At 44.1% G+C, this 27,918-nt stretch overlaps 1 protein-coding gene across 6 annotated transcripts in view; it reads left to right on the top strand.

Annotated features, from left to right (window-relative positions):
- Caln1 (calneuron 1) overlaps positions 1 to 27,918 on the top strand; it is a 491,219-nt gene that overhangs the window by 212,302 nt on the left and 250,999 nt on the right.

Below are 27,918 nucleotides of genomic sequence, written 5' to 3'. Positions count from 1 at the left end.
ATCTCTTAGATGTTGTCTGAACTTCCTTCCTGACAAGAGCATCTTGAAGATGGAGAGGTTTGTTTGGGGTCACAGTTTAGGGCAGTCCCAGCTGGGAAGTCAAGGCAGCTGGATCATGGGGCAGCTGGTCCCATTGTAGTCACAGGAAGCAGAGAACGAGATTATGTTACATTGTACTCAAAGGAGGCCGAGGATGAGGTGCATGTTACATTGTATTCAGAGGAGACAGGGGATGAGATCTATGCTGATGTTCAGCTCTCTTTCTCAGTTTCTTTTTTTTTCTTTTTTTCGGAGCTGGGGACCGAACCCAGGGCCTTGCACTTGCTAGGCAAGCGCTCTACCACTGAGCTAAATCCCGGGATCCCAGCCAGGGCTTGCAACAGCTGGCGTTGGGTGGTCTTCCCACTACAATTACTCTAATATAGGCAATTCCCCACAGGTATGGCAAAGGCCCTTCTTTCATATGATTCTAGATCTGCCAAGGTGACAGTCGACACTATCTATGTCAGGTGGCCTCATGTATGTTGTGAACACTCCAGTGTTTCGTGATATTTATTGCCGGTTCCTTATTTAAAGTGCACATTTCAAGCCAGGTGTGGAGACACAGAACTATCCTTCTAGCTAGTCTGGAGACTGTGGCAGGAGGCAGGGGACTGCCTTAGTGAAGGGTTCTGTTGCTGTCAAGAGAAACCATTACATCAGCTCTTATAAGGACAACATCTAATTGTGGCTGGCTGACAGGTTCAGCGATTTAGTTCATTATCCTGTGAGAAACATGGTGCATGTAGGCAGAAGAGGTTGCCGGAGAAGAGGTTGAGAGTTCTTTCTACACCTTGATCCATAGGAGATTGCCACACGGGCCAGTTTTGAGCTTCAAAGCCCACCCCCACAGTGACAAACTTCAACAAGGTCACACCTACTCTAATAAGGCCAGACCTATTCCAACAAGGCCATACTCCTAATAGTGCCGCTCCCTATGGAGCAAGCATTCACACACGTGAGCCTATTCAAATCACCACAGGGATCTCCAAGTTCTAGATGTTTCTTGGCTTCGGAGTGAGTTCAGAAGCAGCCTGGGCAACTCAGAGACACCATGTCTCAAAATTGAAAATAGAAAAGAAGGCCAGGGGAGGCAATCTGAGGTGAAGCACCCACCAGTCATCGAGGACCTGGAACATGGCTTTGTGGTAGAGCTTTTGCCTAGAATCCCCCGGTGAGGGACTGAGCGCGATAGTATACTTGCCTAGCATGGGTAAGCTTGCCCGGGTTCTACTCGCAGTGCCACAAAAGCAAATAATAAATAAATAAATAAATAAATAAATAAATAAATAAATAGGAGATAAATAGACAACCCATTCATTGCTAGAATATTTATGGAGTTGAGCAACCAGTGCCACAGTCTTTTTGGGAACTTGCCCATTACTTCGTATTCCTACCTCATACTATACACACCCACTGAAGTTCTTCGCATTTCCTCTCAACACCTCCAGCCCTACACAGCTACCACCCCACCTTCAGTCTCTGTGCATGGACCTAGTTTGGACATTTTCTATAATGGGAACTGAGCAGTGTGGTCTTGCCGTCTTGCCCTGTGTTGGTTCTGTCTCTGCTCTATTCCCAGTCTGCTGCAGGGAACCCAGCATGTGTTGGATTTAAAAATCAAATATTTGTGGAACTACTTTCTGACCGGATAAGGGTAAATTTAGAATTCCAGACTTCATTGCTCATAGACATATGCATATATATGCATATGATGTATACGCTTATATACACATATGAATTTTTATGTCTGTTTGCTGATGTTTTCATTACTGTCCATTGTTGTGTGTGTGTGTGTGTGTGTGTGTGTGTTCATGTGTTCATGTGCATATGCATATGCTTATGGGGCCAGAGTACAACCTCACGTGGCATTCCTTAGGGGCTGTCCACCTTGATTTTCCAGCCAAGGTCTCTCATGGACTTGATGCTTATTTAACAGGCTGGCTAGCCGGTGAGTCATAGAGATCCTCTTATCCCTCTCCCAGGTGCTGACATTTCAGACACATGCTGCCTGGCTTTTTGAAGGATGCTGGGCATGTAATTCAGGTCTTTACGTGTGTGTGTTCAGTACACTGTTGACTGAGCCGTCTCCCCAGCCTGGTAAAAGAACATCCTGTACCCCACAGCTTGGGCTCACCGAGACCCATTACTAGATGCCAAGTAGAGTACTTTGAAGCATCTTTCAAGTGTCAGGAGCAGCAGCAGCAGCAGCAGTAACGGCCACGGTGATAACATTCAATGATGATAGGCACCAAGCCAAAGTACTATAGAGACCTCCCTGTGCCAAGACAGCCTGTGTCTGACAGTGTTCCAGAAACTTTGTTACAGATGGCACAGTGGACAATTCTGGATCAAGTTCCAGACCCCCCCCCCCAAGACGTGCCTTGAGGGTAGAGCAATGTAGGAACAGTAGCTATATTTCCTGGATACAAATCCTGCACTTAAGTGTTGTGTCCCTGTAGCAGTGGTTCATTGCCACCCTGGACTTTTGTAACCCAGTGGTGTTAGAGATGGTTTGTAAAACACACTCTTCTTATAGAATTTAGAGTCACAGTCTGTACCCCAAAAGGCAAGTTTGTGCCACATTCTTAATAAGCCAATTAAAGCAGCCATATTAGTCATAAAAAGTATATAGAGTGGTTTATTTACTAAGTCTTTAATGGGAAGAAGGGCAAAGAGATCCATGGCCTCTCTAATCCTTCCCAAGTTCATCTTGATGATCCTGATGTGAGAGGACCTCCTCCCTTCCCTTCTCCCAGTATGAGATTCCTTGGGGGAAATTCCCATGTCTTTTGGGGTTCACTGTTCAAATAGTACAAATGTCAGACTAGGGGGACACAGTGTCTCTTTAGATTGTTACCAGGTTGTTCACACCCCCTGGAATGGCGTTCTGGACTTGTGAACAGGAAGAGCGAAGCTTAGTGCCTATCAGTTGAGACTGGTTTATGGAGAAAGTGATTCAATTCCTGCGAGGGACGAGTTTTTATCTTGCTGTGCTGGGTGCCTGGCTTATACTAGGCTGTGAAGAGAGAACGCCTCAGACACCAAGAAGAGCTCCTTAGTTTATTTGTCCAGGTGTTCTGGAACAGTCTGGGGACAAATGAATCCTTATCTGGAGTTCTTTGTTCTCTCCATACCTTTCCTCTAACACAAGGTGACCTTAGATAACCTTCTCCAGCATGAAACGCCTCAGTAAGTTTCCACTGAGCTAACAACTTCCTAGGCCAAGGAACACTTCTCATAGTTAGAATGGAATGGCAGACTAGGAAAGGTTCCCATTTGGTCTGGGTCCCTTCTTGTCCTTTTGGCTAGTTGGAGGATGTTGAGGCTAGAGGACCATGGTTTTATTGGGAGCCATTTATTAGGTTGAAGGTCATATGGGTTGACTTGTAGAGTCCATGAATCTCTTTAAAGTAGAATGTCAAAAAATATTATCTATGTATCTATCTATGTATCTGTATCTATGTCTTTATGTCTCTGTCATGTATGCATGTATGTATGTATGTATCTATCATCTATAAATATATCTAGTTGTGTGTCTCTGAGTGTCTCTGTGTGTGTGTGTGTGAGAAAGAGAGAGAGGGAGAGAGAGAGGGAGAGAGAGAGAGAGAGAGAGAGAGAGAGAGAGAGAGAGAGAGAGAGAGAGCGCTTTATAAGGCACATGTGGTTGTCAAAGGGCAACTTTTTAGGAGTTGATTCTCTCCCTCCACCACATGGGCCCTGGGGAATCAAACACAAGGCTTGGCAAAGTACCCTTACCCACTGAACCATTTTGCTGGTACATTCTGCTTCTAAGTCCATAATCATGTAACCATGCCTTTCTCCATTCTGTTCTTCTGTCTGGGCTTTTGTGCACAGCTGCATCTATAGTTCCTGGGAGGTTCAGCATGTGTGCCATTCATCAATGAGCTATGTGGGAAACAGGCACTTCTGTGACTTTCCACATTCTCGGAATTCATCAATAAAGTATTCCCAAGCTTCATTCATTTGATTGGCTTTAAGTTAACAAAGGGCACCAATTTCACTTGGTAATCATATTTCAATCTCTTTTTAATATATGCATATGTATGCATGTGTTTATGCATGTACATGTGTGTATGTGCACATGTGTGTGCATACATGTGTACGCAATTGTTCCTGTTCAGGCATCATCCACACTGGCATCAAGGCAGGGTCTCTCACTGGCCCAGAAGTTGATGCATGTGCTAAGCAGGTTAGGTAGGAATCCTAGGGACCCATATGTCTGTCCCTCCCTGACACTAATATAGCAGGTATGTGCTACTATGCCTGGCTGGTTTTTTTTTTTTTTTTTTTTTTTTGGTTCTTGTTTGTTTCTAAAGTAGGTTCTGGGGACTAAACTTGGGTTTTTGTGCTTGTAAGCCAAACACTTTCTCACTAAGCTATCTTCTCAGCACTTTAAAATGTTATTCTTCAAGACAGGGTCTCACTCATGCTGTAGCTCAGACTGGCCATGAATTATTGTAATTCTCTTGCCTCAGCTTCTGAGAACTGGGATTGCAAGGTTGAGCCACCATACTCATCTTTTTCTTTCCGTCTTAATTATTAACATTAACCCCCAGATAAGGCATTATACTTCATATAATATAAATAATTATGTGTACATACACACATATATATGCACACACACACACATATATGTACACACTCACACAAATATATATGTATGCACACACACACACACACATATATGTACACATAGACATATATGATAGTGGTGATGGTGATGATGATGATGTTAGTGGTGGTGATGTTGATGATCATGATGAATGCCTATGAAAGAGTTAAAGAGGCTACAGTTAAAAGAGGGTGATTACTGAAGGCAATCATGGAGCTGATACAGAGGTAGAGAACCCTTGTGTGTGCTCACATGAGGTATTCTCATGTAAGGAACCCAACACAGAGCTCCTTCCAGTGCAGACCTGCTTGAAAGGACAGAGCTGCATCCTGATGAACTGCAGTTCTACTGGGCCATGTTGAGCAGGGTTCCTGTGCTGAGCTGAAGCCCTGGAGATGGGTTTGGGAGTTCATTCTCCACTTATCCCATGGCATGTGTCCAACATGGACTCATGGTGGATCCACTGGGTACCACTCTACCTGGGTGTTAGATATGATAGGTAGGGGCATCTGGTAAGTTCAACAACTCCACAAATTTGGCTTTCCTGATACAGTTTTTGATATACCCATGAGTCCATATGTTCCTGACCATAGCCGATAGCTGCATAGCTGGGGGATATTTTATTTGAATGTGTAAGTTATTTATCAGTCTGCTACCTTGTGGTTGGTGCTAGACAGGTAGCGGCTTTTACTCACACAAACAAGGCACACAGAGTCAGTTTGTCTGAGTGTTTACAATAAAAGCAGTATGTTGATGTCTTATAAAATGCAGTCCTCAGGCTGGTGAGATGGCTCAGTAGGCAAAAGTGATTGCTGCCAAGCCTGATGACCTAAGTCTGGTCCCTGGGAACTACGCAGTGGAAAGAAAGAACTGATTTCTGAGAGCTTTCCTCTGATGTCCACACATGATATCATGATGTGGGTGTATTCACACATGTACACAAATAAACAAATAATCAAATAAATAAATGTAAAAATGTTACAATGGAGTTATTTAGAGTGGGGCACAGTATCATATTCACATAGAAGGTTTATGTCAAAGTCATGTCAATATGCCCCTAGTTGTTGGATATTGATGGAGTACTGTATTTATCATTCTCTTGTTGTTTTGAGTGAATATTTAACAAGACACATGAGGACTGTTCAGAAACCCTCCCAAATATATGTGGAGTCTGGCAGGTGGTGAGGAAGACTCCCAACTAGACGATGCTTAGGAAAATGGAAGGCAGCATTGGCTGAAGGTAGTAGTATGCTCTACTTGGTAGGTAGTGTTTATTTTTCTGTCACCAAGAATACTAGCCTTATAATGCAGGACTGTGACATTGTCATCAGCATCAACATCATCATCACCATAATCATTTCCATCATCATCAACATTCCTACCATCCCCATCATCATGTCCTCTCCAGCATCACCACCAACATGAAAACCATCACCATCATTCTTATCAACACCATCATCATTGTCATGATCATCACCATTCTCATCATCACCATGGCAATCACCATTATCACAATTACCATCGTAATCACAACCATCATCAACAGCAGTAGCACCACCATCATCACCATTATGATGGCCAACATTAAAAACATTAACATCACCATCATCACCACCACCACCACTACCATCATCACTATTATTATCACCATTAAAGCCACGGTCATAACTACCATCATCACCATCGTCATCACCGCCACAGCTACTAACATTATCTTCATCATGGTATTGGCTAACATTTACTTCCCAAAATAATGTATGAAGCAGGGTGTCACATATCATATAAAAGCAACTTAAGCAAAAGTACTTATAAAAGCAATTTAAGTGGACAAAGTGTATATTTTTGTTTACAGTTCCGGAGGATCATGGTGGCAAAGACATGGCAAATGGGTGGAAAGACATAGTGGCAGAAGCAGGCGGTTGACCCAGGAAGCAGAGATAGATGAATATATGTCCAAGTCTTACTACCTCATTTTCATGCATCCCAAGGTCTCATCCCTGGGAATGGTGCAGCCCACAATGGGCAGATCTTCCAACATCAGTTCACTTAGTCGAGATAATTAACTCCCCATAGACATGCTGAGAAGCTCATAGCTCAAATGATTCTTGATCTTTGACAGTTAAGATTAACTCTTGCACTGACTTTAAACTTCTGATCCTTCTGCTTCCACCTCCCAAGTGTTGGAACTACTGGCGTGTCCCATCATGCCTGACTCACAGCTGTTATTTATTGGGCATTGAGTCCTGACATCCTATCAGGTTTATATTCTGTCTCCATTATACAGATAAAGAAACTAAGGCGCAAAGAAAGTAGCATCTTGGCCAGCAGAGGATAACTGATAAGTGGGAAGGCTTGATTGAGCCATCTTTAGTATTATCATCCCCTTCACTGCTTTGATATTGAACTCACCCTCTAAGACTCTGACACAAGATTTTCCCCAGCCAAGGATACATTACCCCTAGGATTCCATTGCTAACTCTTTTCTATTAATGTTGGTCCCCAGAAAGAGATTCATATTCCTGCTCCCTGTCCCATTCCTTTTGATGAGCCACACCTTGAGCCACCACCCTTCCAGGGGATTCTGGGCTTGCTCTATCACTGAGTCACACTCCAAAGCTCTCACTGGGGAATCGTAGGTGGGAGCGCTACAACTATGCCTTTCACTGGCATGGTCCAGGCAGGTAATAGAGACCTACAGAGTAGTCAAGGGACAACATTTCAATGGGATGCATGTCTTGAGTCAAAGGCTATTCAATGTCAGCAAATAATCTCCCAGGCTAGAGAGTCAGCCCAAGGACATTTCTCCCATTGTCTCTTCTCTGTTGACCAATGGGAGGGGAAATATCCACATGCCGTTTTCTTTTCAGCTGATCTGGTATGGTTGATGAAAACATCGGGGTCCTTCTGAGTAGGCATTTCCCACCCTTTTGGTGGAATATTCTGGAATGATTAATGGAAAAGAGAGGTACCCCTTTCCCTTTTCTTTCCTGAGATCTTGGTAGAAAACCTGAGGTTGGGTGTAGATCTTTGTGTGAGCAAATGTGGAAGCACATGTGTGCCTATGCACGGAGACCAAAGAACGATCTTAGCTGTCATCTGTTAGGCACTGTCTGTCTTGTTTATTGTCTTTCATTTGTGTGGAACTCAGCAAGTAGGCTAGCCTGAATGGCCAGTGAACACCAGGAATCCACTTGTATTAACCTCTCCAGAGTGAGATTACAAGCTGTGCCACCATGTTTGACTTTTGTCTGTGGGTTCTGTAGCTTGTACTCAGGTCCTCATGTTTGAAAGCAAGCACTTTACTGGCAGGGCCATCTCATTAGCCTGTTTATCTTAATAAATAAATAGCCATTTGTCATTTGCAGAACAGTAACAAGGAAGAGGGTCTTCTGGGAATCAAAACATTTCATAGTTTAGCTTTGAAACAAAAGCCTTGCCATAGTAGAATAGACATTTGGTGTCACTACTCATGAATGTCTGCTGGTTATCATTAATTGTTACCTTGACAAAATATAAAATCCCCTGAGAAGAGAGTCTCAATAAAGTGTTGTTTAGATCAGGTTGGCCTTTGGACATGTCTGTGGGGGATTGTCTTAGGTAAGGTAATTGATGTGGGAAGAATCAGCCCACTGTGGGTGGCACCATTACCTATGTAATAAGCCTTAAACCTTGTAAGAGTAGAGAGGTTTATCTGAGCACAAGCAAGAAAGCACACATATGTTCAATTCACTCTGCCCCTGATAGAGATAGTAATGTGGCTAGCTGTCTCAATTTTCTGCCTTGACATTTCTTCAGTGATGGACTATGGCCTGGAATCCGACCTAAAATAAATCTCTTCTCCCCTAAGTTGCTTTTTGTCAGGTATTTTATCACAGCAATGGAAATGAAGCTAGAGCAGATGAGTGTAAAATTGGGACTCAGAAATGCATGGTGGTGGGTGTGGCCTAATTTTTCAAGCACCTTAAATGTAGTCTCTGTTGTTGGGCAGCCAACCTACAAAGACTTGTTGAGACCACTTTCAAGTGGAAGGCAGAGAGGGATTTGACAATGAAGCGAAAAGCGCTCAGACATGATGTCACAAGTGTGTGCCGCTCTGAGTGTTGGGTATCATTGGTAACAAGGGAAGAGGGTGAGTGTTTTCAAGGTTGAGTGACAGATCATAGCACTGAACCTTTATTACGTTTTCAGGTAGAAACCATGCCATGACCAGAAACTTCATTTTTACATATTCTTTCTTTTTTTTCTCCTTTCTTCCATAGAACGTGTGAGCAGTTTTGCTTTACTGCTTCATAGATTAAAAAAAAAAATGTTCCAGGTTGACTTTCCATTGGGAAAACCTCATTTTTCATTACAGTGACATGCTTGATAGAAAGGGTAATGAGTGAGATTACGGGGCCCATGCACCGGGGAAGATGGGCTTGCCAAGAGCTCCTTTATGGGCTGTTTTTATCAAGTGTATTGTCGCAAAACCAATTTTCATGTTGAAATGGCTTTTCTTCCCCCTAAACAAATTGCTTTTCATAGTATTTGACTGGGGTGGCTGCCATCGTCTTTGAAGATGAGCTAACTCACTTCTCAGCCTGGGTTAAAAATCCACACCTCCACAACCCCTAGAAGGTCAGTGTCTGGAGTTCTTTCATTCCTTGTAGATGAATTGACGGATAGTCAGTGTGGGAGAAAAGAGTTTCCGGAGGAATCTCACACAAGAAGGAAAGCTTTGAATTTTCTAAAATAAGATTTCAGACGATCTTGTGGGGAATGAGTGCTAGCATGCAGAAAGAGCGTGGTTGAATGGCCTGCTTTGGTTGAAATCTGAAGTGTGCCCCACAGACTCATGTTTTGAAGGTTGTTTGCCAGCAGGTGGCACTGTTCTGAAGGTTGTGGAGCCTTTAGGGGTTGGGACCTGGTTGGAGGAAGTAGATATCTTGGAGTGGGACTTTGAAAGTTATAGTCTGGTCCTGTTCTTTCTGTTTCATGTTTTGTTGCTTCATGAAGAGCCTTGTTCCCAGGCTCTAAAACTACCATGCACTCCCTACCACGAAGGTCTGAAATGCCTCTGAAACTGTGAGCCAAAGGAAACCCTTACTCCTTTAAGTTGCATCTATCAGATATTTTGTGCCAGCCACACAAAAAAGTAACCTACATGCCTCCACTTCATTCACTATTTTGGCTTTGTTTGGCATTCTATTTGTTCCTTGTTCTGCACACAATTACGTCAGTATTAGTAGTCTAAGATAATTCGTCTTTACCTTTTGGTCTTCTTCCTGTGGTATTTTGTTAATTTTTCCTGGGGAGATATGAGCAAACTTTTATTCCTGCACAGGGAACTGACAATAAGCCAAATACAGCTCCATCAAAGTCCAGCGAAGTGAACAAACGGATTTATTGGGTTTACTTGGAGAGCACAGGTAAGGAGCCTCCTTACCCATTGGACCCCAGTATGAAAGTTTCACTTCTATCGCTATAATAAAATATCCTGACCAAAATAAAAACCTGTTGTGTGAGAGAGGGTTTATTTATTTGGTCCATAATTCTATGTTATAGGCCATCACTGTAGGGAAATTAAGGCAGGAGCTCTGAGGCAGCTGGTTATATCCAGAGTGAAAAGTACACACAGAGAGAATTACTGCATGCATGCCTCCCCCTCAGTTGATGTCCCCTTCTCTTAGTTCAGGACCCAAACCCTGGCAAGATTGTTACCCACTAACAGGCTGTGTCTTTCCACATCAATTAACATAAGACAACATGCACATAGGCCAGCCTGATTTAACAGTCTCTCATCAAGATGCTCTCCCCATGTATTCTAGATCATGTTAGATTGTCAGGTGACTCCGAACCAGTTGCATCACTGCCAAGACCAATCTGTCATAGATATGGACCTTACGGAAGCTGTACCCTGCAGCCCCCTTGCATTTAACCTTCCATTTCCTATATACTCTAGTAACTCTGAGGATCTCTCACAGCTAGGAGAAGGCAGGAGGGGAGAATGGCTAGACTCCAGGTGAGAGTTCTGTGACCCTCCTCCCATCTTCTACTAGAGAATGTTCACAGCTCCACTGTCATCAATATAGACCTAGCCACTTCTGTATTGTTCTGCTGATTTCATTGCTATGGCCATGGGGCCACATTATCATTGCCCTATGATGGCATCATGGAGGGAAAAAGCCCTACTACAATTTATCATTTGAATGCCCCCTAGGTGGCAGTGTTGAGGTGGAGAACTCTTTAGGAGGCGTGGCCTAGTAGAGGTTAATAGGTCATGAGGACTTAGTTCACTCCTACTGCACCTACATTCAGGAGATAAATGTAGTTTGCATGAGACTGTGGGTTAGTTCCCATAGGAAGAAGTTGTTCCTGTGCCAGCATCTCCCTTACATATATCCTGCTCCAGCTTTTGAACGTGCAATTGCTACTGTGAAGCTATCTGCCTTGAGACTTCCAACCAGATTGTCATGTTCTTGAGCCCCTAGAACTAAAGAAACCTCTCTTCTTTATTAAGCACCCAACCTCAGGTATTGTGTTATAGCAGCAGGTACAGAGACTCTCTGTCTGTTTCTTCATGAGGCATGTGTTTTTATAGTTAAAAAAAAAATCATGTGACATCTGTAACTTTATATCCTATCTTGATAACATTTACTTTGTCATATTATTTGATACCTAATAGTTTTTGCTGGGCATAATATTGTACCGTGTGGCTTTACTTGAGTTACCATTCAATAGCCTTTTGTGTTGTTTTTTCCTACCCTGTTTAGATAATTTAAAATTTAGGGGCTGGGGATTTAGCTCAGTGGTTAGAGTGCTTACCTAGGAAGCGTAAGGCCCTGGGTTCGGTCCCCAGCTCCGAAAAAAAGAACCAAAAAAAAAAAAATTTAGAGACAAGTTTCAGGAATGAAATAGAAAGCTTCTGTGTGTAATTCACCCAGATTATCTGATGGGAAACACTTGAGACAATTTGCTGTGTTGTTCTCTCTCCTTCTCTCCTTCCTTACCCACTGTCTGTCTTTCAACCTAAAGTGGTATATGTTAGGTAGGTAGATTGATGGACAGATTTTTAAAATGATAGATAATAGATGGTTGACAGATGACTGGTAAGAGATAGCTGATATATATATATATATGCATATATATACATATATATATGATAGATAAATATAGATGATAGATAGGTAGACCATTATCTTTTCTAAACTAATGTAGAGTCGGCAGCAGGCATGATGTCCTCTACAGTGTGTTTCCCAGAGACACTCTTCCATGAGCCATACTGTATTCAGGAGAACTAGTAAGCATCATTGTGCAGCCTCTGACCCACTGACGCTCCTTCCACATGGGTCAGGTAGCCCCGTAATGTTCTTACAGCTAAGTCAGCTACTCCATGAGGTTTTATGATTTTTTTTTCTGATATCTGACCTCAGACTCTGAAAAGATTTCTTAGGCATCATGTGTTGCAATATTTTCCAGCTCTGCATACATAAAACACAGACTAGTAATTTTCTATTGTGTCCCATTTTTGCTTTTTGTCTAAAGTCTCCTCGTGGTTTGATTGAAATTATGCAACTTAAAGAAAACTATTACAAATAAAGAATTACGTGTGTAAATAACCAAGTATGGTTAACTGTGTGTGCAGAGTGAAAATTTGTATGTATAGATATACATTTGTGGGGCTAGAGAGATGACTCGGAAGTTTAAGTACTTGCTCTGCAAATATGAAGATCAGAGTTAGGATCTCTACAAATCCACATAAATGCTAGGTGGGTGTGGTGAGTAGCCTCAGAAGGCAGAGATAGGAGCCCTTTGGAGTAGGCTAGCTAGCAGGACCAGCTATATTGGTGAACTCTTGGTTTGAATGAGAGTCCCTATCTCGACAAATAAGGTAAAAGTCATTGAAGATGATTTTCGACATCGATCTCATGCTTCCTTGTGCATGTGGACACAAAGATAGATGCATATTATTTACTCTCCTCATCACTATGGAGTTGAGGGAAGATATACTTACTCTGGCTCACGGTTAAGGGGATACAATCTCCTCCAGTGGGGAAAATGTGGGCGGCGCACATTGAGAGAGGATATCCGGTTCCTTCCATCCTGGAGGACCAGGAAGTGGAGAGATCTTTGACTAGAGCTATGCTTGAGCTGTAACCCTCAAGCCTGCCCCAGAGGGACCCACTTTCTCATGGAAATGCCATTTTCTAACAGTTCCGTGAACTCCCAAAAGAACGGCACCAGCTGGGAACTAAGTCCAAACATCTTACCAGCCTGTGGGGGACATTTCACACTCAAACCTTCACATTATTTAAAATAGCCGTAGTGGCTGGAGAGATGGCCCAGTGGTTAAAGCGCTTGCCGCTCTTGCAGAGGACCCAAGTTTGGTCTCCAGTATCCACATATGGTGGCAGACAACTCTGTAACTCCAGGCGGATAATAAAAATCTTAAAAATAAGAGAGTATATTAAATGTTTTATGTGTGGATGCAATCTAAAAATTCTACAATATATACCAAGAAACACACATGAATTTATTGCAACATACCTTCTTGTGGCCTGTTTGGGCACCTGTACTCACATGCACACACACACACAATTAAAAAAGTCTTTAAATCGTTGTACATATATAAATACACACATACACACATACACACATATATGGAGACAAACACTGATTCAGAATAATTTTTAAGTCAACAATAAAGATTGAAATTATGACAGTGGATATTACTGAGCTGGAAGGAAAGGAGAAATTAAGGAGGTGTATTGGTGGCCCCAAACTATGCCATGTAAAATTATACTTCCATGAAGTCTTTTTTTAAAAAAAAAGATTTAAAGGAAGTGTGGAATAATTATAGCTTTAATAACATTGGGTTAGATAAACACTCACTTACATAACTTTCTTTTTATGGACTCTTACGTTTGAATATCTTAGAATATGAGATCAATGGGTTTAAAAGTGTGAATGGGAATAATAAATATCAACTTAAGATGTAGTTCTATCTGGGGGAGTGAGAACAAAGAGACCAGGGAGAGCTTCACTACCACATGGCTTTATTTTCTCTCTCTCTCTCTCTCTCTTTTTTTTTTTTTTAATAAAATCATAATGGGAAAGCATGAAGATTTCTTACAGGTGACTATTGGCTTAGAGGACTTCAGTGTCCTCTAGTCTGTTATCTAGGCCATTCTGTATATACAGAAAGTACAAGAGGGAAAGATGTGAGGCTAAGCCCCTCGGGGGCAGGGATATAAGACACAAAGAATCCAAGGCTGTGGTACTCAAGGAGCCTGAGCCAAGCTTGAGCTCTCTAGGGAGGTACAACTCCAAGGCAGCAAGAAGGAAGGAAAAGAGAAGCCAGAGGAGAGCAAATACCGGGTGACACATGGCTAGGTTGCCACTGTCTCATGACTGTGCTGGAGGAGGTCCGAAGGTAGGCTCTATATAGATGCTTGTCTTGGGAATTTATTTACTGGCTTTTTCTTTCATTTTCATAATAGTTTGGCTTGGTTTCCCTTCTCCTCCCCACTCCTTCCCTTTCTCTTTCTTCCCCCTTTTTTCCCCAAGTACGGCAGTGTGCAGTACTAGGAATGGAGCCCAGGGTCTCTTGCATGGTAGGCCAGGATTCTATTGTTCATCCATGTTTTGTATCACTGACTAGGGATTGTAAGTAGGAGCTATTCCAGTGAGCCACACTTATTCGCTCTCTAGGGGATTCTAGGGAGATGCTCTACTGCTGCGCCTCACTTCCCACCCCTCACTGGAAGATTCTAGACAAGCATCTATTTACTCTCTTATTTAAGAGGCTGTGTTTCACTAAACTGTGAAAGCCAAACTTGAACTTGTGATCCTTCTGCCTCAGCTTACTAGGTATTGAGAATGACAGATTTGCATCAACCGATCCAACTGCCTTGCTTATTTTCAGTGGATACGTTTAATGGTGCGTGTTCCTTGAACATTGGGTGATAGGTACAGAATGTTTAAGAGTTAGGTGAGGTGATGAGCATATCTTAACACTTCGAGCACCATTATTTACATGCTGAGTAGTGTCAAAATCCTCTCTGCCAACTCTTGCCATCGTGGCTGTCAAAACAAATTCCCTTACAAGCTGCAGAATATGAGAACACCTTTCTCCCCTCCAGCTATGCTCCTCTAGCCATTAGCCCTCCTCTTTCCATAACTTCTTCCCCACACCTTCAGACAATGCTGAATCCATGGGACAGTGTTGCAACTTGACAAAATCTAAAGTAACTTGGGAGAAAGTTCTCTGAGAATGCCTGTGGGGAGGTAAAATTGAGGTATGAAGACTCAACCACCATGGGTGGCACCATTCCCTAGGATAGGATCCTGGACTGTATAAACTGGAGACAGCAAGCTGAGAACTAGTCATCGTCTCTCTGCCTCTTGGTTGTGGACGCAATGGGACCCAGCTTCTCCAAGTTTCCTGTTATCGTATCTTCCCTGCCATGCTTTCTCCACCATGATATACTCTACCGCCTGGAACCATGAGCCAAATAAACCCTTTCTCTCGCAAGGTGATTTTGTAAGAGTATTTTGGCACAGCCACAAAGGCAAAACGAAGACAGAAGACACCACAGTAAAACCCAAACTAAAACCAAACAAGCTAGATGTGGTAATGTAACTGTTATATCAGAATTGGGAAAATGGAAATAGGTAGATTGTGGTATTGGTTAACAGTCAATCCAGCGTGGATGAATTGATGAGTTCCAGGTTCAGATTTTTATATCAAAAACAGTATGTAAAGAGATTGAAGGAGATACCTCATATCTCGGAGAGGAAAGGGTTTATTTGGCTCAGATTTCCACATCACCATCCATTATTGAAGACAATCAGAGCAGGAGCTCAAACAGGGCAGGAACCTGGAGACAGAAGTTGGTGCAGAGGCCACAGAAAAATGCTGCTTACTGTCTTGCTCTGTATGGCTTCCTCAGCCTGCTTTCCTACAGAGCCCAGGACCACCGGCGTTTCCTTAATTGAGGGTCTCTCCTCTCAGATCTCTCTCTCTCTCTCTCTTTTTTTTTTTTTTTTGGTTCTTTTTTTCGGAGCTGGGGACCGAACCCGGGGCCTTGCGCTTCCTAGGCAAGCGCTCTACCACTGAGCTAAATCCCCAACCCCAGCTCTCAGATCTCTTTAGCTTGTGTCACGTTGGCATACCATTATGCAGCATGTCTGGCGCTGACCACATAAATGTACACACACATAGACCAGTATAGACACACACGCTCACAAACATGCACACACACAATATTTTAGGATGGGAACTGTGTTGTGTGAGTGCATGGTTCAGAATGTGACCCTGGGTTTTCGTAAATAAAATGGAGGAAAAACTTACAAGGCAATTTGTTCAAGGTATTATATTTACTTAGAACGATCTTAGAGGTTTGGAACAGAACGATTGTTTTGGCACACAATAAAACTTTACAAGCACAAAGAGGAAAGCAAGCTAGCCTAGCCCTACACTGGAGGATCCAGGCAGGTAATTAGGAATTGTTTTTAGTTTTCAATAGCCAAGTGTGTTGGTTAATTTTATGTCAAGTTGACAAAAGTTAAAGTCATTTGGGAAGAGTGACTCTCAATTGAGAAAAATGTCTTCATCAGATTGGCCTGTAGGCAAGTCTATGGAGGCATTGTCTTTATTAATGATGCTATGGGAGGGCCCAGGACACTCTGAGTGGTGCCACTCCAGGGCGGGTAGTCCTGAGCTGCATGAGAAAGCAGGCTGAGCAAGCCTTCAGGAGCAAGCCGATAAGTGATGTTTCTCCATAGCCTTTGCATTAGTTCCTGACTCCAGGTTCTTGCCTTGCTTGAGTTCCTCGATCTGACTTCCTTCTACAGTAGACTGTGATGTGGAAATGTAGGCTGAATAAAACCTTTTCCTCTTCATGTTGCTTTTGGTCAGTGTTTTATTCCAGCAACAGAAACCTAACTAAGACACCAAGGGAGGATTAAGGGGTTGGTCAACGTCTATCTTTTACCGCTGACGTTAAGTGGTCCTGTCGCTGTATAGTAGTGAATCTAATTACCATCCATCGGGAAGGATCTTACATATTCCAGTGCTAGCCGAGCTGTTTCCCCTGACCTTGCTCACATTCTGCTGTCACTGGTGAGGGTTCTGCCTCTGCCTTTCTGCCCATCATGATGTACAGAGCTTCTTTAGCATCCTGCCCTGGCTGAGCATACCAGAAAAACAGGAAGGAAGAAGCAGCCTGGATTGGAGGTGAGGTTGCTGGGAGTCAGCTCTCGATAAGTCAGTCCCAAGTTTTTGCTTTTTGCCAAGAGAACTTCTAACCCCAAAATGGCTTAAGAATACAAGAGCCTAGGGCTGGAGAAATGGCTCAGCAGGTGGTAGAGGCAGAAGTTAAAGGAGTCAAAGGTCATCTCTAGCTACCTAGCCTGGGCTACATAAATTTCACTAAAAAAAAATTCCCTCTCTCTATTGGTGTGTGTGTGTATGTGGGTGGGCGGATGTGACTGGGTATATAAGCTATACCTCAAATACTGGCAAGCCTGCTATATTATTTTAAACGTGTAATCATGCTCGCGGGGTACATTCTGAGAGGTGGAGTTGATGCACAGGAGTGAACATTTTAATCTGAGCGTGAATTGCCAAATTGCGTTTCAGAGGACATACACATGAAGGCCTGTGTTCTCCCCACCCCCGCGTCTGAGACAGCTCTTGCCTCACAGCTTCACTCCCACCTTGCGCTAATGTCTTGAGCGTTCCTCGCCTTCCAGGTGAAATGTGTCTCACTAAGGTTCTGTTCCATTTGCTCCCCTCCCTTTGCAGTTTGGGTTGAACGCAGCTTTCTGTACTTGAGAGCCCTTTGTAGTTCCTGCCTTGGGAACCGACCACTCCTGTCCTTTCTTGAAATATTTTTCTTTCGGTGTGTATGCTAGTGCTTACTTTTCTTACTGCTCTATACAGGGTTTTGTTACTGTGGTGAAGAGGGGTGGATTTAAGGTCTTACATATGCTCTACCACTGAGCCACACCCCAGCCCCTCACTGGGGGATTCTAGGCAGGGGCTCTACCACTGAGCCACGCCCCCGACCCCTCACTGGGGGATTCTAGGCAGGGGCTCTACCGCCGAGCCACGCCCCCAGCCCCTCACTGGGGGATTCTAGGCAGGGGCTCTACCACTGAGCCACGCCCCCAGCCCCTCACTGGGGGATTCTAGGCAGGGGCTCTACCGCCGAGCCACGCCCCCAGCCCCTCACTGAGGATTCTAGGCAGGGGCTCTACCACTGAGCCACGCCCCCGACCCCTCACTGGGGGATTCTAGGCAGGCGTTGTTCCACTGAGTCACTCTAACAGGCCCTTACTTGGGTATTCTAGTTAGTCTATTTCTGAGTTACTATGGGGTTTTTTTGTTTTTGCTTTGCTTTGCTTGTTTTCAGGTAAGGTCTCTCACTGTGTAGCACAGACTGTCCTTGAACTCATGCTATTCCTTTCTTAGTCTCCCCATGACTATGATTTGTTGGTGTGTGCCACCATCCTTGACTACAAGCTCCTTTTTCCAAAACTTTTTATTGATTATGAGTTTCACAGCCTGCATCCAAGTCCCACTCGTCTCCCCTCCCTCACACCTCTCCCCAACAGAGGAGAGAAACCTCACGATGGAAGCTGTAGTGTGTCACAGTGTGTCCCACAGTACACTCTTTTGTCCACACTTATTTTGCTTGCAAATGCTCATTGGGATGAGTCATTGGTCTGGTACGAGGCCTCTGGCTTCTGCTACTCTTTAAGTCCTGGGACCTCACTGGCACTCCCTTCACAAATCCTATTGTTACCCTGACTACACACTTTTTAAATTATGAGTAAAATGATTTCTGCCAATGTGAAAACCACAGATCTCATCTTAAAGGGAACAAGAGATAGTTCATTCTGGAGCTATTTTGAGTGACGTGGGGCCCGGGAACACAGATTTAGGTTACCCCAAATTCCATGTTCTAATGTGGAAGCAGTTTCACAGATTATATATATATATATATATATATATGTATATATATATATATATATATACATATATATATACACATATATATACATATATATATATATCAAAGAAAGTTGTAAATCAAGGCATCTTTTAAATAGGTGGGTACACTAAAAGGGTAGCCATAACATGATGGGAGAAGTATTTTGTGGGCCCAAGACGTTGTCTGATGACATTCTTAGCTCTTGGAGTGGTAGAAACTTGTGTTCCTCTAAGTTGGTAGCGTCTAACGGGTTTTTATTTATTATCATGAACTGTTAGTTCAGATGCCAAGTGTGGCAAGGGATGGCTGTTCAAGAAGGTTAAAACCAGCCCAACACAAAGTGATTAGCCTCTGACCCACAAAATTCCAGTCCCTCCACAGCACCAATTGGTCCATTCAGTCTCTGCAGACATAGACTTCTTCCAGGAACTTTTTGTTCCATCAGACATAACTTGGAGAATTTTTGTTCATGGTTCCAAAATGTATCTTTATTTAATTTCCCAATTTTATCTTTCTTCTTGAGATGGCCAGCTTTAATTGTCACCTTGACAGAATCTAGAATCCATCACCTTGGAAGGGAGTCTCAGTGAGGGGCTGCCTAGGTCAGGCTAGCTAGCCTTTAGGCATGCCTTTGAGGAACTTTCTGAATTGGATTAACTGGATTAATGGTGGATTTAAATGGTGGCACCATTTAAATGGCTGGGGACCTGGGATGAATGAAAAGGAAAAGGTGAGCTGAGTACAGGATTTATCCCTCTCTGCTTCTTAACTGTGGATGCCATGTTTCTCCTGATGTGATGCAGTATAGTTGAACTATGAACCAAAATGAACTTCTCCCTAAAGTTGCACTTGTCAGAGTACTTCATCATAGCAATGGGAGAGGACTCTGGGGGCACTTTCGTTTCTGAATTTCCACAATGCTCAATGTGAGCTTTTTTGGTTCATTTTGCTTATTTGTTATTTGCTATGAAAGGGCTTACCTCTTTTAAGGTTTTATTTTAATTACATGTGTATGTATTTTTGGGTGAAGATGTGCATGTGAATGCAAGTACCAATGGATACCAGAAGAGGGCGCTGTGTATGAGGATGTGGGTATTTGCATAGGAGTGCAGGTGCCAATGGATGCCAGAAGAGGGCGCTGTGTAAGTGAATGTATCTCTGTGTTAGTGTGTGCATGAGCGCTGGTGCTCTCAGGGTCTGGAGGCACCTGAATTTCTGGAGCTAGAGTTATGGAAGGTGAGCTGCATGACAGATGTGCTCTGAATAAAACTTGGGTTCTCTGGAATAGCAATATATGCTTTTAACTGTGAGGCATTTCCTCCCGCATCTCATTGTCACTTTTAAGACATATCTACTTTCATTATCCTGACCCTATTTATTGAATCCTTCTTTGAATACTATTTTAAAATGTCATTCTTACTATGTCCTAAACTTTCTTGTGTATCTAGGCATTTGTTGATCTTGCTACCATTTTGAATGGAGTAATTGGAAATTTAACCACTCTTTTTGTGTTACACACAAAGGCTATGATAAATGTCTTTGTAAATAAATCTTTTTCGTACCCTCTCATTTGTTAGGCTGAACTTGGACAGATGGAATTACAAGATTAAAATAAGAGGGTCCTTAGCAGTGGCTGGGTTTCTTTTTGGGGAGGGAGGGGGTTTTGAGATGAAAGTTTCTCTATGTAGTCCTGGCTGTACTGGAACTCACTCTGTGGACCAGGTTGGTCTTGAACTCAGAGATCTGCCTGCTTCTGCCTCCTGAGTGCTGGGATTAAAGGTGTGGACCACTACCCCAGCCCTAGCTCTATCTTTATTTCAGGATCATCAAACATAACCCAAGAACAGAGAGAACCCTAGACAGTCGCCTGTGAAGTCCAGAGTCCCTCCCCAACTCCTGGCCCCTCTGTCTCCTCTTCTGCCTTCTCTCGTTTCCCCATCTTTTCTCTCCACTTCCTTCCTTTAGTTTCCTCCTTTCCTCTCCACTTTCTTTCCTTCCCCTAATTCTCCTCTTCCTTTTCTGCTTCCTCTTTCTCCTCCTCCTGGATATCCCTTCCTCCCTTCACACCTCGGTGCTCCAAGATATCTGCTAGATATCTTGGCGGAAACACAGCCCAGCCGCACACTTTCCTACACTCAAACCCTCACATAAAAGAACACACAACACAATAATCTTAGATCCAATTGGTAAGACATAATTACCCACTTAAACATACAAAGCCCGGTACTATCCATCCCTTGAGAACATTAATAACAACCTGTAAATACACAGAGCAGAATCTTAACGTCACCTGCCATCTTGTCCTGCCATGGCCTCTCTCCCTCCTGTCTCTTCCTTTCTCTCTCATTTCCTCCTCTTCCTTCAAACTTCTCTCCCACCCATCCTTCCTTCTCCTCCAATGACAGGCCTCCTTCTATCCTGTACCTGCCCCTCACCTTACTTTACAAATTCAATGGGGAGAAGGTTCTGGTGAAGTCACTTGATTCCTGAGTACTGACTAGGCAGCTGTCCTTGGGGCAGTGGAATTAGCATCAAAATACAGATAACTCCAGGGCAAACCATGACACTCCTCCTTTGCTTCCTTTTTCCTCTTTCTTCTCTCTCCTCTTAGCTTCTACTTATAAAAAATTTAAATTACATTTATTTATTTACTCGTGTATTGATTTGTTTTCTCGAGGGCCCCAGCGCTCACGTGGGGTTCAGAGGACAAGTTTCCATTCCCTTTAGGATTAAGTTTCCGGATGGAATTCAGAAAGCAATTATTTCCCTTTTCTGAGCTGCCCATTTAATGTTGGAGTGCGGAGATGAGGTCAGGCTGCCTTGGCTGATTTCAGATTTATTTCTCAAGCCGGAGCTGGTGTGAGGTTTTGAAAATAGTCTTTTCAAAGGCGAGGACTTATTTTGGCAAGAGAGCCAGCTTGTTAAAACAAAATAAGAGAGTTGGCCATTTTAAGCGAATAAATTACTTCTCATTGATAATGGGATATTCACGCAGCCTGCAGTGGAGAACAATGGGCTTCATAGGCAGGCCTTTTAGCGGGGCCTCAGGAGGCAGAATGGACTGTAAAGAATTGGACACAGGATGAAGGGGCTGGTGTGAAGGAGTCCAGAGAGCCCCTGAGGGAGATACTTTGGGGGCTTGTTCAAGATGCAGTGCCCCTCTCCAGCTGTACCTCTTTGCCTTCCATGGTTTACCCCAGAGTTGCACTAAACCACACATGACTGCCTTTCATAGGTAGCAACTTCAGAGACCCTCAGCAAATACTCTATTGCTAAGGCACCCCCACTCTCCAGCCCCTCCTGGGGGATTCTGGGTAAGTGCTATACTGGTCAACCACATCTCTAGGCCTCCTTGGTGTTGGAAGCTGAAAATTCTCTCTCTCTCTCTCTCTCTCTCTCTCTCTCTCTCTCTCTCTCTCTCTCTCTCTCCCAGGCTACCCTGAAACTCCTGGCAATTCTCCTGCCCCAGCTTCCTGGTTATTGGATCACAGGTGCACAACACTACTAGAGACTGCTATTTTGTACAACAAACTAGAACTGTGATTTGAGACATGTCGGTGTGTATCTTTGCACGTGAAAATAGAAGTCAATATGGCTACATGATAGCAACGGAAAAATCACACAAGAGAAAGGAAGTCAGCTCTGAATTAGAGCCTGGTTCTTATATCCTGGTACTTTGTCGTTCTGCCCAGAAGCGTGGTGCCTTGAATTATTGGCAGTTTTGTTGTTTTGTTTGTTTGACTTGATTTCATTCCGTAGCCTAGGCTGGCCCTGAATTCACTGCATACCACAGGTTGGTCTCACCTCATGGCAATTCTCTTACCTTGATAGACCAATGATTTCACAAGCATTCGCTTTTGGTTTTGCAAACAGACAGACAACCAACCAAAAAAACCCACACTGAAAAACAACCTTATTTCACGGACTAAACTGTCCGTGTTTTCTGCTGTTATGGACAGCTAGATGTCTTTGGTGCCCTTTCCTTAATGCATTCACAGTCTCTTTAATTAAAAAAATATATTTATGTGTGTGTAATGTGTGTGGGCACACGCATGCCACGGCAACATGTGGAGGTCAGAGGACAACTTGTGGGAGTCAGTTCTGTCTTCCTCCATGTGAGTTCCTGGAATGGAGTTTATCTGACTTGGTGGTACACGCCTTTCCCCACTGAACCATCTTGCTGATTCCTCTCAGGCCATCTCGATCTAATCTGCTACTGAAGAGAGTAAGTGAGTGTTGTCAAAGCTCACGTGTGACCCTCGCCGTCCTCTTCTACTGGAGTCAGTGATACGGACAGTTACCTTGGGCAAACTACCCAGTCTGCTTCTGTCATATTACCCATGGCTCAGGCTGTCCCTGGCCAATGGCTTGAGGTATAGCTGGGAGTTTTGAGATCTGCATGGTCTACATTTCTCCCTCAGCGTTGGCTCCATGTTAAGGTTGAGAGTCTTGGGAGCCACCGAAGGGAAGGCCTTCTTTTCTCTATCTTTTGAAATGGTAGCTTTTCTCTCATGGGATGCAGGGATCTTGGCTCAGTAGTTACTCATTGAGAAGAGAAGCATGTGCTGTTGCTCGCGCGTGCTCGCGCGCTCGCGCGTGCTCGCGCGCTCGCGCGTGCTCGCGTGCGCGCGTGCGCGCGTGCTCGCGTGCGCGCGCGTGCTCGCGTGCGCGCGCGCTCGCGTGCGCGCGCGCTCGCGTGTGCTCGCGCCTGATTACCTGAGTGCGTGCGTGCATTCGTGCGTGCGTGCATTCGTGCGTGCGTGCATTCGTGCGTGCGTGCATTCGTGCGTGCGTGCATTCGTGCGTGCGTGCATTCGTGCGTGCGTGCATTCGTGCGTGCGTGTCTGGCTGTGGAGCCTAGGCTGGCCTAAAACTCACTCAGCCTCCTGCTGTTTATATCAGGATAGCTGCCCATTGTCTGTAGGAATTCTCCTGCCTCTGCCTCCCATGTCTCCATAGGGCCACTGTGATAACAGGCACACACCACCATGTCTAGCTTTCGGGGGGCCTTGGGGATCTGAACTCAGGTCTTTACCCTTGTGTGGCAATCATTTTACCCGGTGAGCATCTCCTCAGCTCTTGGCTGTTTTTTTGTTTTGTAATGGTGTTGGGACTAGAACTCAGTGCTTCATATATACCAGACCACCCCCACTCCTTTTATATATATGCTCTGTCTGCCCTTAGAAGTTTTGCCTAGAGTCCCTCTCCCCTCTTTCAGTTCAACGTCCACGGGTTTATTTCTGGAACATCGATGCTGTTCTTCTGGCTTTCATAACCACACTAAATCCACCAGGCAATTTCATTTGTGAAGAGGCCAGTTATTTTCTGATAGTTAGATATTAACTTTCTAAGTTCAGGAATGAGATGATTTAATGAGAAATTAACCGTGTCGATTAGGACCCTGATGTTTGCGGATAAATTCCACTCCATTTGCTCCTTGTGGGCCCTCCGATATTGTCTTGTGAGCCAAATGATGCAGTTAATATTCGTCGTCCTCTGCAATTGGCCTAATTTTCCCCGAGCAGGTGCACGTTGCCAAGTGAAGAATAGCGGCCTGAGAGGCAGCACCTGGCTTCTCCCTGGAAGGTTGGTCAGGGGCTTGAAGGCTCGAGGAGGGAATCTGAGGCAGACACTGAGGTGAATGATTATTTTGGGTGAGGTATTTGTTGGAGGAGTTATAAATGGCACGGACAGATGGACAGACGGACAGATGGACAGATAGAAAGGCAGGCAGACAACAGGATGGTGGGTGACCTACAGAGAGTTAAGGCCCACGAGGCAGAGCATGCTCCCCGCTTATGAGACTCAGAGAAAAAGGATGGAGGTTTCACCACAGAGGCCTGCAGCCAGTCTGCCCCTCAACCCTGGGCTGCAGGGAGAGGAATTCCAGGCAGGATATTGGAAAGGAGAGGCCCACCTGGCTGATGTGTATCCTCTATAGAGAAAGCCCTCTGATGTCCTGGAGGTTGGCAGCCTTGGGACATCCTTGGAGAAGTGAGAGTGAGGAACTCTTGCTAGTCTGGGAGTTAGCGATGCTCAAATAGGCTTTCTGTAGGGGACTTTCTATTTCCTTTAGAGAAGAAAGGGATCGTTGTAGCTGTGCTTGGCCCCAACAGCAGTCTGGACTGCATTAGAGCACACCCCCAGTACCATGAAGGTGGCTCATCTCTTAGAACAATTGTGTTCAGATGCCAGCGACAGTGGTAGCCATGGGTGTTTCCCTAGCACCTCTGTGGGGGTAGGGCCCATGCCATTTGTGGAGTGCCTTTGGAACTTGGGCTCTTCACAAGACAGATTCTGCCACCCATCCTCAATAAGCCAGTTAGATCATTGAGAATGTAAATGTGAGAAAGAAGGTTTATTCAATATGGCCACACTGAAAGAGAAACAAAGGTGTCCTGTGCTCCCTGGTTCCCCGAAACTCCATTTTAATTATCTTGACATGAGGTTTAAGTTTAAAGAGAAAGCAAGAGCAAGGCACGGGGGCACATAACTTTAGTTCTAGCATTCGGGAGATAAAGGCAGGTGGATCTCTGTAAACTCCAGGCCAGCCTGGTTTACATAGGAAGCTCCAGGCCAGTCAGGGCTAATGAGTGAGTCATAAGGTAAGGCATAGTTAAACAGTCCTGTCAAGGTGTGGTCCTGCCCATCACTGACCCGCCATTGTCTCAGCTCCAGTCTTTCCTGCTAGCTGGTTCCATGAGTTGTTAGAATGGTGTGAAATGTCTTCCTGGAAGGCAACTCCTCCCCTCCCTTGGCTAGCTCTAGGCTTCAGCCTTTGTCTTTCTCCCAGTGTGAGGCTCTAATTTCTTGGATCCATTGTGTCAGCAGATCCAAGATTCTGAAAGACAGAGGGAGAAGCGCCAAGTGTCGGAACTATTTTTATTCTTGTCAGGGATTGTGACATCTTTACTGTCCATAGCTTCTTGCTGGTCAATTAAGATCTACAGTTCCCCCCTCAACCCACCTCTTGTAGCAGTGGTTCTCAACCTGTGGGTCTTGACCTCTTTGACAACCCTCTATCTCCAAATATATTTACATTACAGTTTGTAACAGTAGCAAAATTAAAGTTATGAAGTAGCAATGGAAATAATTTTATGGTGGGGGAGGGGGGGTCCCCACAGCATGAAGAACTGTATTAAAGGGCCGCAGCAATAGGAAGGTTGAGAACCACTGTCTCAGTATAAGCTATAAAGCCAGCTGTTCCTACTTCTTGCTAGAAGGGGTCACAGATGTTGTTGCCATTCAGGCCTTTAAAACTCTGCATGGCCCTAAGCTAACTCCCTTTCCTTGCAGGAAGTCTGTATCTCTCCTGTCAGTTGACACAATCACTTCTTATCCATCAAGTAAACTAGAAACTGCAGTGCATTCTTCAGAGTCTACCTTTACCAAACCTGGACTCCCAAGCCTGTTCCAGGTACTATCTACTCAGCCTTAGAAACGTTAACCTACCCGGGTCCTCTGCGGTGTTATAGACATGTCTTCAGGTCCAATAGAATCTGTGTCAGCTACACGATTCTAGTCCCTGCACAGACTTAACCATCCTGATCCTCTTAGTGGAGATTTAGGGCCAAAGACTCAGCTCCAACAGGAATAACAAGTGTGTATTGGGGCTGAGAGTTCAGCAGTTAAGAGTGTATACTGTTTTGCCAAAGGACCTGAGTTTGATACCCAGCACTCATATCCAGTGGACCTCCTCAGGTATCTGCACCTCCACCACCCAGTAAAAAAGTAAATATGTAACTTGCTTTTAAACTTACAGGCGCCCACAATTATATGATTTGGGAACTACTACTACTACTACAACTACAACTACAACAACTACTACTACTACTACTATTACTACTACTACTACTACTACTACTACTACTACTATTTCTTCCTCCTCCTCCTCCTCCTCCTCCTCCTCCTCCTCCTCCTCCTCCTCCTCCTCCTCCTCCTCCTCTTCTTCTTCTTCTTCTTCTTCTTCTTCTTCTTCTTCTTCTTCTTCTTCTTTGCACTGGAGCATTTTAAGCTGTGGAACTTTAAAGTTGGACTGTGTTTTATGATATTAACATGTCCCCTCAGAGGACAAGGGGTTGAAATGGTGTGTTTCTGTGTCATGGGTAGGGTAGCCTAGTTAGTTTTAACTATTATCTTGATAATACCCTGGAGTCACCCAAGAAGGAAGTCTCAATTGTCATATTACCTCCATCATATTGGTTTGTGGGCATGTCTGTGGAGAATTGTGTTGATTATTAATTGATGTAGGAGGCTCAGTCCACTGTGGGTAGCTCCATTCCCTAGGCTGGCAGTCTTGAGTTGTAAGGAAGATAACTAAGCAAGAGCCTGTGAGCCAGAGAGTGAACAAGGAAGCAGTAGCCCTCTATAGTCTTTGTCTCAAGTTATTGCTTGAATTCCTGTCCTGTCCTCCTTGAGTGATGGATTGTGACATGGAAACCTAAGCCAAATAAGTCCTTTCCTTCACTAACTTGCTTTTGGTCAGAGTATTTCATCACAGTAACAGAAAGAAAACTAGAACATTCAGTGACCTGCCCCAGTATAGCAATTAAAGCGATAAGGAGTAGTAAAAATCAGGGACAGGGGATTTAATCAGTGCACAGAGGGGAAAGGTAGCAAATAACAAAGTCCAATGACCTCATGTTCATCTTTGGGGTATTGACATGAGAGTAGGGGTAAGCAGGATAGGTATGCATAATTAAGCAGTCATTTCCCAGTTATTCTCTCAACCCTGGTCCTCCAAGCTTTTCCAAAGAAATCCTTATAGCTTTGAGGGATAAGCTAGTTTAGGGGAGAGGATTGTTTTTGCTCCCAAGGTAGCCTCAATGTAACAGACAATTGTCCTCATTTGGGAGAGGTCCTGTTAACTTCTGCCATTCCTGGAATCCAAGATGACTTCAGATTTAAGACAAGACAGACCCCAGCACCTTCAGTGTGGAAGGGAGGTAAGTTAGGTTATGTAGACAGGCACCTCTCCAGTGGCTAGCATGCTGACTCCAAATCAAGCAGGATTCTGAACCAAAGTCTATAAAACAGACACAGTATGAAGGAAGAGAGGCTGGGCTCACATTTGGATCTTTGTCATTTAGCCCTACTAAGTATCTTGGGTGTCCCCAAGTGTCTTGCCCTTTTCCTACTTCATGGCCAGAGAGCATGCATTTCAAAAACTAATTAAGTGGCAGCATTAAACCAGCTGAGTGTAAGCAGGTGTCTCAGGTCATGCAGAGTAAGCATTTTTGTCTTAGGTAATGGTGAGATACACAG

This window comes from Rattus norvegicus, chromosome 12 (genome assembly GCF_021556685.1).
Source record: "Rattus norvegicus strain SHRSP/BbbUtx chromosome 12, alternate assembly SHRSP_T2T, whole genome shotgun sequence".
NCBI classification, from domain to species: Eukaryota; Metazoa; Chordata; class Mammalia; order Rodentia; family Muridae; genus Rattus; species Rattus norvegicus.
This window is presented reverse-complemented; position numbering and strand designations above follow the sequence as displayed.